Consider the following 16,572-nt stretch of genomic DNA (forward strand, 5'->3'; position numbering starts at 1 on the left):
GGAAGTAAAAATACACAGAACAGCTCCTGGCCCATCAAACCTATTAAATCAGAGGCTCTTATCGACAGGGAGACGCTGAGGCCCTGAACTAATCCAGAAAGTCATTCCAAATCTTTCCTCCTCCGAAGTGGAGAAACAGCTATGCTTCCTGCACCAACTCTTTTAAACTTGCTTAGGGCGAGATCAGTGTGAACCCTTTTACTTCCATAACCTCGATTTCATTTCCTGCTTTTCAACTCAAGTGATGATGCATATTCAAGGCACTGAAGCCCAGTATTCAGTGGAGTTTAGAGGCAACTGCCTAGCCACACTGATGGAGACAGAAAAACAATTTCCACTTCATTCAATGTACCTTTAAGCCCAAGAATTCATTTTTTAATGGGTTTCTTCCCGCCCCCCTACCCCCGCCCAGTAAATTTAAACGATTCAGAACCTTTGTTACTTGTTATAAATCTTCCTTTCATAGACTGCTTTTAAAGAACTTTAATTTTCAGGCTTACAAGGCCCTAGAAAGTTTAACCAGGGTCTGCTTACCAGCTACCTTTGACACTGCCCTCATCATACTAAATTCAGACACACAGTTTGCCCTGAAGGAGTTCATCACAAAGTTTCCAGACTAAAATAAGATGCCGCCAGCACATCAGAATTCAAAAGCCACTGTAAGCCAACAGAACTTGCAAGAAGCCACCGTGCTCTCTCATTCACGAAAAGACCTAAGAATTTCCCACCTGGGAAAAGAGAGGGAGAAAATGATTTGAGGTAGGTCACACACACACACACACACACACACAAAAGAGCAAAAGTAAAATAATTCCCTGAGTGTGTGCTTAGTCAAGTCTGACTCTTTGCGACCCCTTAGACTGTAGCCAGCCAGGCTCCTCTGTCCATGGGGATTCTCCAGTCAAGAACACCGGAGTGGGTTGTCATTTCCTCCTCCAGGGGATCTTCCCCACCCAGGGATCGAACCCTGCATGGCAGGCAGATTTCTTTACCCACTGAGCCGCCAGGGAAGCCCTAACTGGGGAGAAATCAGGGCCAACAAAAGACAGTGTCACAAAAGATGAGATAAAGCTGACAGGTCAGCACAGTGGCTTAAGTCAGCCATCAGACACAACTTTACATCAACTGGAAGATTCGCAGTTTCCTAGATGTGTCTTCAAAGAAACAAATATGATTAGATGGATGCTTGATTCCCAGTATGCAAAAGATGAACAAGATACAAGGATCCAAAACACAGAGCCTTCTAGAGTTGGACACACAGGCAAAATTTCTCCCCTGGCTAGGGATGCCTCGAACCTCCTAAGTGCGGTCCAGCAGGTGACCGGGCCACTTCTTAAAATAACCCTCAGTGTCAGATAACCGTCCGGCACCAAAGCTCAGCTAAGTAAATCAAGTTGAATACGGCAGCAGCCTTCAGACCGCCCCATGGCCTCGTTTACTCCAGGGGTACGTCTCACAAGTGCTGAAAGTGCCAACTGGGCTGCAGGTCTGTTGTTGGGGGAGGAGGTCACAGAAACACATCTCTGTTTATCGTAAACACATTTCACAGCCAATAAATACCCCACTTCGCCAGTACTGCTTCTAACGGTTGCCTAGTAACCCACGGTATGGGTGAGATCACACTGCAGACTTCCACTGGCTGAACAATTCCTTGCGATGGTAAGCGATGCCCCAGTCACACAAACAGAACGATCTTTCTTAAGTGTCAAAAACCTTGCAAAACCACCTACACTAAAAAAAGAAAGCTACATTTTTATTACCTAGTGTTCAAGAGGAAAAGTCCTAAAGGCAAGACTACCTCACGGCCGTAAATCTCAGGAAGCCTTTGTAATTACTTCTGTCTGTATTGATCACAATACATGGGGCTGCAGGTATCTGCAGAATAGCAGCAACCGCACCGTGTGTGTGTGTGTGTGTGTGTGTGTGTGTGTGTGTGTGTGTATTTCTGTTTGTATTCTTCACAATACATGGGTCTGCAGGTATTTGCAGAATAGCAGCACACACGACATGGGACATGGGAACCACACTGGGTGTGGAGTTGTGTGTGTGTGTCTGTGTGTGTGTGTGTGTCTGAACAAGTTTCCTGGTCTCCTGAGAAACAAAACACTTGGCACTGAAAGTTTTCCAGGGACTTCTCTGGTGGTTGGGTGGTTAAGAATCTGCCTTGCAGGGCAGGGGACACAGGTTCAATCCCCGGTCGGGGAACTAGCCACATGCCATGGCTCTACTAAGCCAGAGGGCTACAACCAGAGGTCCCGCGTATGGCAACTACAGAGTCTGGGCGCTACAATGAAAGACGGCGCGTGACATGACAAAGATCACAAGGGATGCAACTGAGACCCAACGCAGCCAGATAAATAAATAAATGATTTTTAAAAGAAGAAAAAGACCTTCTGCAAATTTGAGTGGAGAATTTCAGGAGAAACACCCGGAGCTGTTTACGACCTTTATTTCAGGAGAGCAACGAATCCCTCGCCCTTTCGCTTGAGAGGATCCGAGTTGATCCGTACGGCCTCAAGGTAACGATTCAAAGTGCAGGTTACCAGCTGAGCCACCAGGGCAGCCCAAGAAGACTGCAGTGGGGAGCCTGTCCCTCCTCCACGGGATCTTCCCAACCCAGGAATCGAACCGGGGTCTCGCACATTGCAGGCGGATTCTTTACTAGCTGAGCTATCAGGGAAGTCCTTTTCTCTCTCAGAAGAGTGCCACTTTGCAGAGATAAATTATATGGCAACTTGACATACCAGAGACAAGTCAACAATCAAGACGGACTAGGTTCTAGGTCAACGAACTAAGGATGCCAGGGTCCCAGACGTGGGTTTCTGCATAAAGAAGAGTCTGTCGTTCAGTCACTCCGTCATGTCCAACTCCGTGGACTGCAGCGTCCCAACTCTTTGCCACCCCACGGACTGCAGTACACCAGGCTTCCCTGTCCTTCACCATCTCCCAGAGCTTGCTCAAACTCATGTCCATTGAGTTGGTGATGCCATCCAACCATCTCAGCCTCTACCTCCCCATTCGCTTCCTGCCTTCAATCTTTCCCAGCATCAGGGTCTTTTCCAAAGGCTTACAATTCAATCTTCCTTTTTTTTTTTTCCCCTCCATGTGTCTTTGGCTGGTCATCAGCTTATGAAAGTGGAAACCCAAAAACAAAGACTTGCTGTAGTTCAGTCGCTCAGTCGTGTCCGACTCTTTGCGACCCCATGGACTGCAGCACGCCAGGCCTCCCTGTCCATCACCAACTCCCAAAGCTTGCTCAAACTCATGGCCATCCCACCATCTCATCCTCTGTCGTCCCCTTCTCCTCCCTCCTTCAATCTTTCCCAGCATTAGGGTCTTTTCCAATGAGTCAACTCTCATAAATGAGAGGGGAGTTAAGAGTCCAGGGCCATCTTCTCGCAGGGGCTTCGGGAATGCACAGTGAAGAGCAGAGACTCATAAGGCGCGGTGCTCAATCTGGGAATTTAGGGTCTCGGGGAAAACTGCACCTAACCAGCCCGGAGTCCTGACTCACAGTCTGTGCCCAAGCCCCGAGTCTCTGAGGGCCCTTGAGGGCCGGGAGTGCCCACCCTGCCTTCCTCTGTTCAGAATCCTTCACCAGTTCTCCCATCCACTCAGACCACGTTCATCACACTGCAGAAACTCAAAAAGACACAGAAGATTCACTTGGTTTATTGCTTCAAGGAACGCACGCTCTTTCATCAAGTAGGAGATCAGTTCAGTTGCTCAGTCGTGTCCGACTCTTTGCAACCCTATCAATCGCAGCACGCCAGGCCTCCCTGTCCATCACCAACTCCCAGAATAGGTGCTGAACATCCCCTAAATCCCTCCTCGACAAGCAACACTCTGGGCCTTATAAACGGACGTCAGGACGTTCTTAGAGAGATGAGGAGGAGTGCCGGGGAGGATGTGGAGAGACTGAAACGCTCACATGTCCTGGATAGGAACACAAAACCACACAGCCACTCTGGAGAACACTCTGGCGGTTTCTTAGAAAGTTACACACACACAGACAGTCTCGCAGTTCCACCCTGGGGAGTAAACCCAAGAGAAACAAAAATGCTTGTCTACATTGAAACCTGCACACGATGTTCAGAGCGGCTTTTGTGAACGTCGGTCAGTCGCGTCCGACTCTGTGTGACCCCACGGACTGTAGCCGACCAGACTCCTCTGTCCATGGGATTTCCCAGGCAGAAATACTGGACTGGGTGACCATGCTCTTCCCCAAGGGATCTTCCCAAACCTGGGATCAAACCCAGGTCTCCTGCATCTCCAGGCAGGTTCTTTCATCATCTGAGCCACTAGGGAAATCCCATAGCAGCTTGTTCATAACAGCCAAATAGTGGGAAAGGCCCACTTGTCCAGCAACTGAGAATCAGGTAAGTGAAATGTGCTATACTCACTCACAACAGAATCAGTTCAGTTCAGTCACTTAGTCATGTCTGACTCTTTGCAACTCCATGAACACCATCCAGCACGCCAGGCCTCCCTGTCCATCACCAACTCCCAGAGTTCACTCAAACCCATGTCCATAGTCAGTGATGCCATCCAGCCATCGCATCCTCTGTCATCCCCTTCTCCTCCTGCCCTCAATCCCTCTCAGCATCAGGGTCTTTTCCAATGAGTCAACCCTTCTCATGAGGTGGCCAAAGCACTGGAGTTTCAGCCTTAGCATCAGTCCTTCCAATGAACACCCAGGGCTGATCTCCTTCAGAATGGACTGGTTGGATCTCCTTGCAGTCCAAGGGACTCTCAAGAGTCTTCTCCAACACCACAGTTCAAAAGCATCAATTCTTCGGTGCTCAGCTTTCTTCACAGTCCAACTCTCACATCCATACATGACCACTGGATAAACTATAGCCTTGACTAGACGGAGCTTTGTTGGCAAAGTAATGTCTCTGCTTTTCAATATGCTATCTAGGTTGGTCATAACTTTCCTTCCAAGGAGTAAGCGTCTTTTAATTTCATGGCTGCAGTCACCATCTGCAGTGATTTTGGAGCCCCCAAAAATAAAGTCTGACACTGTTTCCACTCTTTCCCCATCTATTTCCCATGAAGTGATGGGACCAGATGCCATGATCTTCATTTTCTGAATGTTGAGCTTTAAGCCAACTTTTTCACTCTCCTCTTTCACTTTCATCAAGAGGCTTTTTAGTTCCTCTTCACTTTCTGCCATAAGGGTGGTGTCCTCTGCATATCTGAGGTTATTGATATTTCTCCCGGCAATCTTGATTCCAGCTTGTGCTTCTTCCAGCCCAGCGTTTCTCATGATGTACTCTGCATAGAAGTTAAATAAGCAGGGTGACAATATACAGCCTTGACGTACTCCTTTTCCTATTTGGAACCAGTCTGTTGTTCCATGTCCACATCTAACTGTTGCTTCCTGACCTGCATACAGGTTTCTCAACAGAAGAGCAGTCAACAATTTAAAAAAAGGAGAGAAATACTGATTCATGCTGCAACAGGGATGGACTCTGTAAACATTATACCGAAAGGCCAGACCCAAAAGACACACGTTGTACGATTCCACCTATTTGAAATGCCAAGAACAGGCAAATTCACAGAGACGCATAACAGAGGAGTGGTTCTCAGAGGCTTCATGGGTGGGGGGAGGTGTGGAGTACCGACCGGCACAGGGATTCTTTCTAGGTGATCAGTGTTCTAAAACCGTATGTGGGGACTTCCCTGGTGGGCCAGTGGTGAAGATGCCGCCCTTCCAATGCAGGGGTGCAGGTTCAAGGCCTGGTCTTGGAAGTTAAGACCCCACATGCTGCGGGCTGCAGCCAAAAAGTAAAAATAAATTTAAAAGCAAGAATGGGAGTATTTTAAACCTATACTGTGGCACTGGGTACACAGCTGTGTGCGACCTGTGTACATCCTCAGGCGTGTCCGACTCTTTGTGAGCCCACGGACTGCAGCCCGCCAGGCTCCTCTGTCCATGGGATTCTCCAGGCAAGAACACTGGAGTGGGTTGCCCAGCCCTCCTCCAGGAGATCTTCCTGACCCAGGAACTGAACCCAGGTCTCCCGCATTGCAGGCAGATTCTTTACCAACTGAGCCACCAGGGACTCCTACTCCACACAGCTCTGTAAATTTGGTAAAAATCACTGAATTGAACCCTGACAATAGGTGAATTCTGATAGGTAAAGTATGTCTCAGAAACTTGCTTTGCTTTCTTTTTTTGCTTTTTTAAAAAACAGCTTTCTGACTCTTAAAGCAAAGATCATCTATGTATACGTGCACAAATGTTCAACAAACCATGGTTACGTGGGCATCGCACAATGAAAAATCCAGAGACAAGTTCCACCTTTTTTAAAAAAATGAAACTCATTTGCTCTGGTACAGAGGAGTTAAATAAGTGCGCTGCCTCTAATGTGAAATGCATAATTGTACAATTTTAGTTGGGAAGAGGCCTATAGATAGGCTTTCTGATTCAAATTACACCTGAACAATAAACGCTCTTGAGTCAAATCATATTTACACATAACGTGACTTTCAGCTGGTCTGAGATGAAAACTGAACGGGTGAACCGTTTGTTGGCATAGTCACAACAGAATCCAGAAGGGGAAACTCACCAGAAAATCTGCTTATGAGGACGCCAGAATCCTAACACCTCAAGCCCCAGTTTAAGTGAATTTCAAATTTGATATAAGTGGATTAAGAAATTCAATCTTCTCTAGTGACACATGACAAAAGGTTCAGGAATGACAGGGAAATACATCTTCTAAAACTGCCCAGCAGCTAATCGACCTGTTGCAGGGGCTTTTCACACACGTCGTCAAGTTCGGCACTGCTGAAAAGATGTATGGAGCTCACTCACTTTAGCGTTAGCTCACTTCTGTGAAAGGGCCCTTCTATTTTGGACTGCATCCTCATTCAGTTCAGTTCAGCTCAGCCGCTCAGTCGTGTCCAACTCTTTGCGACCCCAGGGACTGCAGCATGCCGGGCCTCCCTGTTCATCACCAACTCCCGGAGTTTACTCAAACTCATGTCCATTGAATCGGCAATGCGATCCAACCATCTCATCCTCTGTTGTCCCCTTCTCCTCCTGCCTTCAATCTTTCCCAGCATCAGGGTCTTTTCCAAGGAGTCAGCTCTTCGCATCAAGTGGACAAAGTACTGGAGTTTCAGCTTCAACATCAGTCCTTCCAATGAACATTCAGCATTAATTTCCTTTAAGATGGACTGGCTGGATCTCCTTGCAGTCCAAGGGACTCTCAAGAGTCTTCTCCAACACCACAGTTCAAAAGCATCAATTCCTCGGTGCTCAGCTTTCTTGACAGTCCAACTTTCACATCGATACATGACCGCTGGAAAAATCATAGCTTTGACTAGACGGACCTTTGTTGGCAAAGTAACGTCTTTTCTTTTTAATATGCTGTCTAGGTTGGTTATAACTTTCCTTCCAAGGAGTAAGCATCCTCATTACAGAATCGGATTTCTGTAGGACTGTTTTTTCGCCAGGTCGTGCCAAAGAACGCGGTCAAACCTGCCCCATCTTAGCAGCACTTGTCACACACTGGGCAGAATAAGGATTAGCAAGAAGGGACACAATTGAACACAACCAGGCTGTACTGCTCGCTGCAAAGTCCTGGAGCGTGACGTCACACCCGTTGGTAACTGAACGGCGTCATGCCAGCATGTAAAACTCCTGACCTGGAGCACCTGGACAAGTGTGCCGCCATCTTAAGTCTCCCACAGCCATTTAACATACACTCAGCTCTCTTAAGCAACACGGACTGATGTTTCGTCTAGGGGTGAGGGGTCTACAGGGGTCACAGGGCTCTGCTCCATCTATAGGCTTCCAGGGAAGAATACAGGGTCCCAATTTCGTGCAGCTCCTGGAAGCCATCCGTCTTCTTCAGCCCATGGGTCCCCCCCCAACCTCTGCCTCCCGGGACACATGTCATCTCCAAGTCCAACCCCTCCACACCCTCAGACACCCCCCCCACCCCAGGTGGGCACTCTGGGCTCAAGCAGACAACACCCCCTAACTTTCAAGATCCCGGACCTTGTGGGCACCATCCCTTCGGCGGTGTGATGGCACAGGGTCACAGGCTGCACCACCAGACCTGGGATGTCTTGGGAGCGCCATCGCTCTGCCTAGGCTGAGTATTGAGAACCAACGTGGGTGAAACGTGAGAACCATCTGGAACCTATGAAGCCTGACACAAGAGTCAGGCGGTGGCGGTGGGAAGAGTGACCAGACATAGCAGAGTTCAGTCTACACTACGTGGGCCCGTGGCAGTAATCGCCTTCCTACGCCTTCAGGGAAATCCCCGCCTCTGTGGGTCTCTGTAGAGGCCCCTGGTCTCCATCCACCTCCCCGTCTCTACAGAACTGTGGTCAAGGGAGCAGGTTGGATGAGGCGTCCGTCTTGTAAGCTTCATCCTTCAGGCTGGAGCGATACTGATCCCCGGAGCTGGTGGGGGAGCAAAACCTAGTCACCTCGTCCTCCAGGGAGGCTGGACCTCAAAGGATGCCAGCTTTCACTCACCTCTGCCTCTGAGCCTATGTAATCCTCACACCGACGACCATCCCTCCATCGTGCATCATCAGACCGACGGTGGACCATTTCCACAGGGTCACAAAGCCACGCGGCACTTTTTGCAAATTCACAGTGCCAGAGAGGCCGCGGTGTCTGCCTTCCTCTGAGGCTAGGGGTTCAGCCCAGTCCTCACCCCCGCAACAGCTGCACCGTCCTTTCCCCCTAAAACACCCAAACTGGAAGCATGTGACCTCAAAGGCCCAGAGAAATGCAACCACGACGTTCCCCGACCCAAACAGGTGGCCCAATCGAGGCAAGCTGAGCCAAAGGCTTCTGCCCAGCCACTGGGCAGCACCCACAGCCACAGCGTGCTATCAAATGCTGGCACCCTGAATCCACATTCTTTTTCTTTCCTTAAAAAAAAAAAAATTTATTTATTTGGTTGCCCTGGGTCTCAGTTGCAGCTCTAGAAGGCTCTAGTTCCCTGACCAGGAATCGAACCTGGGGCCTCTGCTTTAAGATCACACAGTCTTGCCCACTGGAGCAGCAGGAAAGTCCCAAATCCATACTTTATAAATTTTAATTCCCCTTTTCGTGTTTTTTTAAACACCAAAACCATTTTGTGTTGGGGTTCAGCCAAAAACAGCAGCACGGAGAACTCTGCTCAGTGGTACGTGGCAGCATGCATGGGAGAGGAGTTAGACGCGAGAGAACAGATAGACACGCATGTGTGTGAATGACCCCCTCCGCTCTTCCCCCAAACCCACGCTCTTAGCCTCCACGGTCAAAGTAAAGCGTGGGGAAACATCCCACGTTCTCTCCACATACATGCTGGAACACAAGCATTTCGAAAGACTATCTGTTTCACGCGCCAGGAGCGTTCTTTCTCCGTATTTGTAGGGGGTTGTGTGTTTGCATTCAAGCCCCTCTGGGTAACCATCTCCGCGTCTGTAGTACAAAGGCATCCAGGAGACCCTACAACATAACCCACTGACACGTGCAAAAGGAAACCGGGTTGAAACCGCAGTGAAAATGAAACCTTGCACCAACTACTTTCAAAACATGAACACAACTCCACTCTGGACTCCTGAGCAGAAGACGACAAGAGGGCCTGTGGTCTTGCTATCACTGCCACACACATCATCAACCAGAGGCGGGCAGCAGGCACAGAAGTTACAGTCGCCTGGGGAAAATGCTGGGCATTAAAACCAGGTATCAGGGTCCAGTCCCACGACATGCGTCCTGTGTACGGTGACAGGGGCCTTTGTGTGTGCCCATGCGGACGCCTGAGTGCACACACCTGAATAAGCGCACACATGTGTCTATGTATGCATAAAACTTTAAAGTTTAACAAGTCATGCTTAAAAAGCCATGAAGTGAGGCTCCGAAACACTCTGCAGTCCAGTTTCTCAAGATGAGCACTATTAACATTCGGGGTGCTTTCCAGGTGGCTTCCGTGGTCAAGAATCCACCTGGCAATGCGGGAGACACAAGAGACGCGGGGAAGGTTTCCTAGAGGACGGAACGGCAACCCACTCCAGGATTCCTGCCTGGAGAATCTCATGCACAGAGGAGCCTGGAGGGCTGCAGTCCATGAGGTCACACAGTGTCGGACACGGATGACTGGACTGAGCGTGCACACACATTCCTGAGAAAAACCTCTCTGGACAGTTACCCCCTTTGCTGCCTGCAAACCCCCAAAACTACAAACTCAACAGGGCCCAACAGACTCACAAGCCATCATCTGCTTCTCTCAGCTGACTCAACAGAGCTGCTCTGCTCAGAAACGTCCTGAGAATATTCCAGATCTCCTTTCGCTGTTTGAATCACAAGAACTGTGTCTACGGTCCACAGTCCAGGGGAAAGTGACCTTTCCCCTCCGGACTCCACAGCTGAAGAGTAAAGACCTTAGCGATACCTGAAGACCCTGCTGTCACCCAGCAGACATTTTTCGGGACATGGCCTCATATGCTCACGGCTTCTCATCCTCTGTCGTCCCCTTCTCCTCCTGCCTTCAGTCTTTCCCAGCATCAGGGTTTTTTCCAATGAGTTAGCCATTTGCATCAGGTGGCCGAAGTATTGCAGCTTCAGCATCAGTCCTTCCAATAAATATTCAGGATTGATATCCTTTAGGATTATTTTCCTTTGGAACGGAGAAAGCTGTGGTACATATACACAATGGAGTATTACTCAGCCGTTAAAAAGAATTCATTTGAATCAGTTCTGATGAGATGGATGAAACTGGAGCCGATTATACAGAGTGAAGTAAGCCAGAAAGAAAAACACCAATACAGTATACTAACACATATATATGGAATTTAGAAAGATGGCAATGACGACCCTGTATGCAAGACAGGAAAAAAGACACAGCTGTGTATAACGGACTTTTGGACTCAGAGGGAGAGGGAGAGGGTGGAATGATTTTGGAGAATGGCATTCTATCATGTATACTATCATGTAAGAATTGAATTGCCAGTCTATGTCTGACGCAGGATACAGCATGCTTGGGGTTGGTGCATGGGGATGACCCACTGAGATGTTATGGGGAGGGAGGTGGGAGGGGGGTTCATGTTTGGGAACACATGTAAGAATTAAAGATTTTAAAATTAAAAAAAAATGCAATAAATTCTGCCTAACACTGTGTTGAGCGACATTCAGTTAAAAAGACGAGGATGTAAGTTCTTACAAAGGAAAGCTTTAGAAGTCATTTTACCATGCAAAAAAAGACTATTTTACTGAGATGACTTTGAAGAGTCTAACACAAATCAAAATCACCGTCTTTCATTAGTTTCACACCAAAGCCTACAATCAGGGAGATAACTCAGGAGACGGTCATATTAACCCAGATTCCGTCTTTCCCTCACCTGACCGAGATTTTTGTAGGTTACATAAATATTACCTTGAAACGACTGTTTTATCTTCCTCCAACTGGCGGAGAGAGAATGAAATGGATTGCCAGGGAACAGAGTCTACATAAAAGCCAGTCCTTTCTCCTTTATCCGGAACACCCATATGAATTTGCATGCCTCCGTCTACCTCTTTCCCCCCCGTCCCTCACTAATGGCATGGAGTCTTGGGCACGGTCAGAGAGGAGCACTTCTGAGATCTCAGACCCCCACGGTTCCTCTTGAAAACTACCGTGCTCAGAAGAGAAAGGGTTCTCGGCGATTTCTAAGACAGACCTCTCCAGCTTCGAACAGAGGAGGGGAACGGGCCTTGTCTGCCCACCCTCCTGCCCCAAATCCTCAGAGCGCGATTCGATCTGTTCCAACCACCCCTCCAGGCTTTCACTCCACGTTGGAAGCTGGAAAAAGTGCTGATTTCAGGACCCGAGCAGAGAGGGGTCAAACTCATCACCCGAGCAGAGAGGGGTCAAACTCATCATCTTCTCCAAAGTTCCAGAGGGAATCACAGGCTGCACAAAACTAGGTCCAGACCCTGAGGTGTGCAAGTCACGATGGACCACCCCCCTACACACACACAGACACACCCACTCCATGCACACGCACACACACACACACACTCCATGCTCAGAAACCACTGGTAGCTGAAAAGCATCACAAAGTTTAGGGAACAGCAGAATTCCTGTCCGCGAGGAGTCTGTCTGGTGCAGAAGGAAGTGGACCAGTCCTCTGACTTCTAGTCATAAAGCATAAGAATGTGAGTGGCTTTTGTAACAGACGGGTATGCACAATGCCCAACACCGGATTCTGTACATCTGGGGTCAGTGCATCTTTCTCATAAGGGCCAGACAGAAGACAGCTGAAGCTTGGTGAGCCAAAGAGTAAAACTGAGAATGGGATGGAGAGCTTATACATAACAAGAGAGAAAACAGATTTCTCCCAAACTATCACTGACAAAATTAAAAATGTCACGGACACGGAATAACGGATCGCTTCAAAATTGGGAAAGGAGTATGTGAAGGATGTATTATTGTCACCCTGCTTATTTAACTTACATATAGAGTACATCATGAGAAAAGCTGGGCTGGATGGAACACAAGCTGGAATCGAGATTGCTGGGAGAAATACCAACAACCTCAGATATGCAGATGATACCATTCTCACTGCAGAAAAAGAGGAACTAAAGACCCTCTTGATGAAGGTGAAAGGGGAAAAGTGAAAAAGCTGGCTTAAAACTCAACATTCAGAAAAAACTAAGATCATGGCATCTGGTCCCATCACTTCATAGCAAATAGATGGGGAAACAGTGGAAACAGTGACAGATGTTATCTTCTTGGGCTCCAAAATCACTGCAGATGGTGACTGTAGCCATGAAATTAAAAGACACTTGCTCCTTGGAAGAAAAGCTATGACAAACCTAGACAGTGTATTAAAAAGCAGAGACATCTCTTTGCTGACAAAGGTCCATATAGTCAAAGCTATGGTTTTCTCCAGTAGTCATGTATGGATGTGGGAGCTGGACCATAAAGAAGGCTATTGATGCTTTTGAATTGTGGGGCTGGAGAAAATTCTTGAGAACCCCTTGGAAAGCAGAGATCAAATCAGTCAATCCTAAAGCAAATCAACCCTGAATATTCACTGAAAGGACTGATGCTAAAGCCGAAACTCCAAAAGACAAGATGGTTGGACGGCATCAGCGACTCGACGGACATGAGTCTGAGCAAGCTCTGGGTGATGGTGATGGACAGGGAAGTCTGGCGTGCTGCAATCCATGAGATCACAAAGACCCAGACATGAGTGAGCGACTGAACTGAAAATACCATGAAGGAGAAATAAAGAGGGAACCTATCAAAGCCGCAAGCTACTAGCCCCCGGAAAGTTCTTTTACAGAATTTTCCTCACGTACAAAATCGTTTGTCAAATTTTTGCCATTTATCACATCAAATTATTAGACTTTTCCAAACTTCAGAAGCCTCAAAAAGTTACGTGCCACTGGCTGCCTTGACCAGGGGCCCTGGTCTAGCCTAGAGATGGCACACGACTCTGGTTCAGCCAATGAAATACGCAAGGGCACTCACCCACGTGCATTAACACACAGCCACCGAATCCTGAGGGGCCGACTCAAGAACAGAGACATATCTGGAGTCCCTTTTCCTCTTGGTTACACTGGTGTGATAATATTCAAGCCATGGAGTTCCTGCCAGGGTGAAAACTGTCGATTCTGCAGTCCTTGATCCCTGTTGCTCCCGAGAGCCGTTTCATTGACCTTCTCCAGCTCCTATGAGTCTGGCTTACCTTAGGCAGGAATTGATTGGGTAGTTTAAAACTAGGAACCCCGCTGGACACTCTCCTGATCTACAAAGGGATGGATGTCACTGGTATACCAACATGTCCAAAATACATGTGTATGTGATATTCACTTCAGTCACGTCTGACTCTTTGCCGACCCCGTGGACTGTAGCCTACCAGGCTCCTCTGTCCATGGGATTCTCCAGGCAAGAATACTGCAGTGGGTTGCCATTTCCTCCTCTGTGGGATCTTCCCAACCCAGGGACTGAACTCCCGTCTCCTGTGTCTCCTGAATTGAGAGGTGGATTCGGGGCTTACCTGGTGGCCCAGAGGTTAAGGCGTCTGCCTGGAATGCAGGAGACCCAGGTTCGACCCCTGGGTTGGGAAGATCCCCTGGAGGAGGAAATGGCAACCTACTCCAGTATTCTTGCCTGGGAAATCCCATGGACAGAGGAGCCTGGCGGGCTACAATCCATGGGGTCACAAAGAGTCGGACATGACTGAGCGCACACACACGCTCTTCCCAAACAGCATTACTAGAACCCATACGTACAAAACAAAAAGGAGGGCCAAACCCAGAGAATAAACTCTCACCCTCGAGAATTGCTAAATCTCCTTTGCAATCTTTCTCCCCACTTCTTTCTAAAGCAGCTCCCTCTGACAATATCCACCCTGAGGCTCATCTCCGTCTCTGGGCCAAATTCAATCTGCCCATGCAGTGTTCCAAGAAGCAAGAGAGAAACCTCTTTTCTCTGAGAGAGACAGAACTGAATTGCCAAATCTAGCCTTAGGAGCTCAGGCCCACTCTACTGAGATTTCCACATTAGGTGCTGCATGTTTAATAAATTTAAAAAATTCAAGAATGACCTGAGTTGCATCATAACGGCCTTACAATCATCCGAGTCTACAGAACAGAATTAGCACAGCTAATTATAGCTCAGTTCCACCAAACACGTCCTTCTTTTTTCGGTTTGGCTTCGTTCTTATATTGCTTGACTCCCCAGGTCCTTCTTTATCCTGGCGAGTGACATTCTCTCTCCATTCGCTATTATGCTTACGCCTTATACGGAAAGGACATTCTGCCTTCATGTCCACAGGAGAAGCAAAGTTAGAAAGCAGTAGAAAAGCAATGCTGCCTTCATACTCAATTAGATTGATAGAAAAAGCATTTTTTAACATCCTTTAGAAAAACAATGAGGGAGGGATACACAAACGATATGTTAGACCCGACTAAAAGTAACAGTCCCTGGGACTTGTCTCTGAAACTGGAGGGTTTTCTAAACCACACGGCAAGCATTCGTGAATGCAGAGGCAGCTCTCTCTCGGTTTCATCCTTAATGAACATTATGGGGAAAAGAAATGCTGCCCAACCCACTGAATTTCGATGTGTCTGTAATTAACTGTCCTTTCTCAACTGTTAACACAAAACTTTGGTTTTTTTCCTTCTAAATCCACAACATACAGGGAATTACTTCGGGCCTCACTTCCCTCAAAGGATTTAATTTAACCCTCGTGAACTTTCTGAGGAGGAAAAACACACAGCCAGAAAATTTCATCTTCAGTGAAGCAGTCACACTGCCAGAAACGGGGCCTTTCCGGTTCACAGATTCTCTCTGATTCCACAGGCCCGATGACCTGGTCTCTAACGTAAACAGAACAAGTTTCAACAGCCCTTAATTAGGGCACTGGGAAGTCCGGGCTGCACGCCTGGCTCTGACCACGTTCTCTGAAACCTGTTGATCAGGCTTCAGCAGGTCTGGGTCCCATGACTCAGGAACTACCCAAGAGTCGTTTCTCTGTAACTTGTGCTCCAGGCCTCATTCTTTGTTCTGATAACCCATCTACTACACTCGACCCTCTGGAACCCAAACCCTGAGTTTTCAGTTCAGTTCAGTCACTCAGTCGTGTCCGACTCTTTGCGACCCCACCGACCGCAGCACACCAGGCGTCCCTGTCCATCACCAACCCCCTGCCTGGCCCTTAAGTGAGCGCTAGGCACGTGTGAGCTCTTGACACTGGGATCACGATGATGCTGAAAGGACCACGCAAGCTCTGTCCACAGGGTCCACGGCTTCGCCTCTTGCTTCCTCCCTGAGCCACCAGGACCACCTGTCCTAAACGCACAAACCCTGCTCCGCTGCCGACGGTGGAGGTCTTCTAGGATTCTGCCCAGAACCAAATCTATCCCGCCCTGGGCACCCTTCGAGAGCCCACAGGGTCAGGCTAGCTCTAACTCTCCGCCTACAGCCTGTGAGGATCACCTGAGATTGCTGGGACATGCCCTTCAGCTGATTAGATATCAAGGGTTGGGAGAAGACGATTCCAACGCGTGGCCTTCACCTGTCTGCCTGGGTACACGCGGCGTGCCAGGCTCTGTGCGAGGGGTGGGACTACACGGTGAATGTGCTACAGCCCTGTCCGTTAACACAGAGGGCAGTGTATATACCTACAGATCATCACGAGACACTGCCGGGAGCCAGTGTGAGGAATCCCGCCCGTGACAAGGTCATGAGGAAGGAAGCTGACATACGCAAGGCGTGCTCAGACTTCAGGGACCCCTCTGGAAATTCCTAAGCATGTACCCCAGCAAATATCTGCCCGCTTTTGTGCTCTGCTTTTCCACTCTTCTGACATTTTCTGGAAAAAGTCAATTCAGGGCTTTAGTCTTCTGCATTTGAAAGAGTGTTTCAATCCAAAATACCCTCTGATGGCTTTCTAGCCTGCCTGCAGGACTCGTACAGCTGCACATGTGATTGTTTGAGGCCTCCTGACCGCAGGAGGCACAGGAAGCTTAAAACATCCTAGGAATGTCGGGGCTTCCGAAGAGTCAAAATCTTTAGAATAGGACTGATTAAAAGTTTCTTTTGTTGAGTCAATGCTTGCTGCCAAATT

At 48.3% G+C, this 16,572-nt stretch overlaps 1 protein-coding gene across 4 annotated transcripts in view; it reads right to left on the minus strand.

Annotated features, from left to right (window-relative positions):
* The window catches only part of TBL1X (transducin beta like 1 X-linked), a 250,968-nt gene that overhangs the window by 168,204 nt on the left and 66,192 nt on the right, over nucleotides 1–16,572 (minus strand). The window lies entirely within an intron of this gene.

This window comes from Capricornis sumatraensis, chromosome X (genome assembly GCF_032405125.1).
Source record: "Capricornis sumatraensis isolate serow.1 chromosome X, serow.2, whole genome shotgun sequence".
Classification (NCBI taxonomy): Eukaryota; Metazoa; Chordata; class Mammalia; order Artiodactyla; family Bovidae; genus Capricornis; species Capricornis sumatraensis.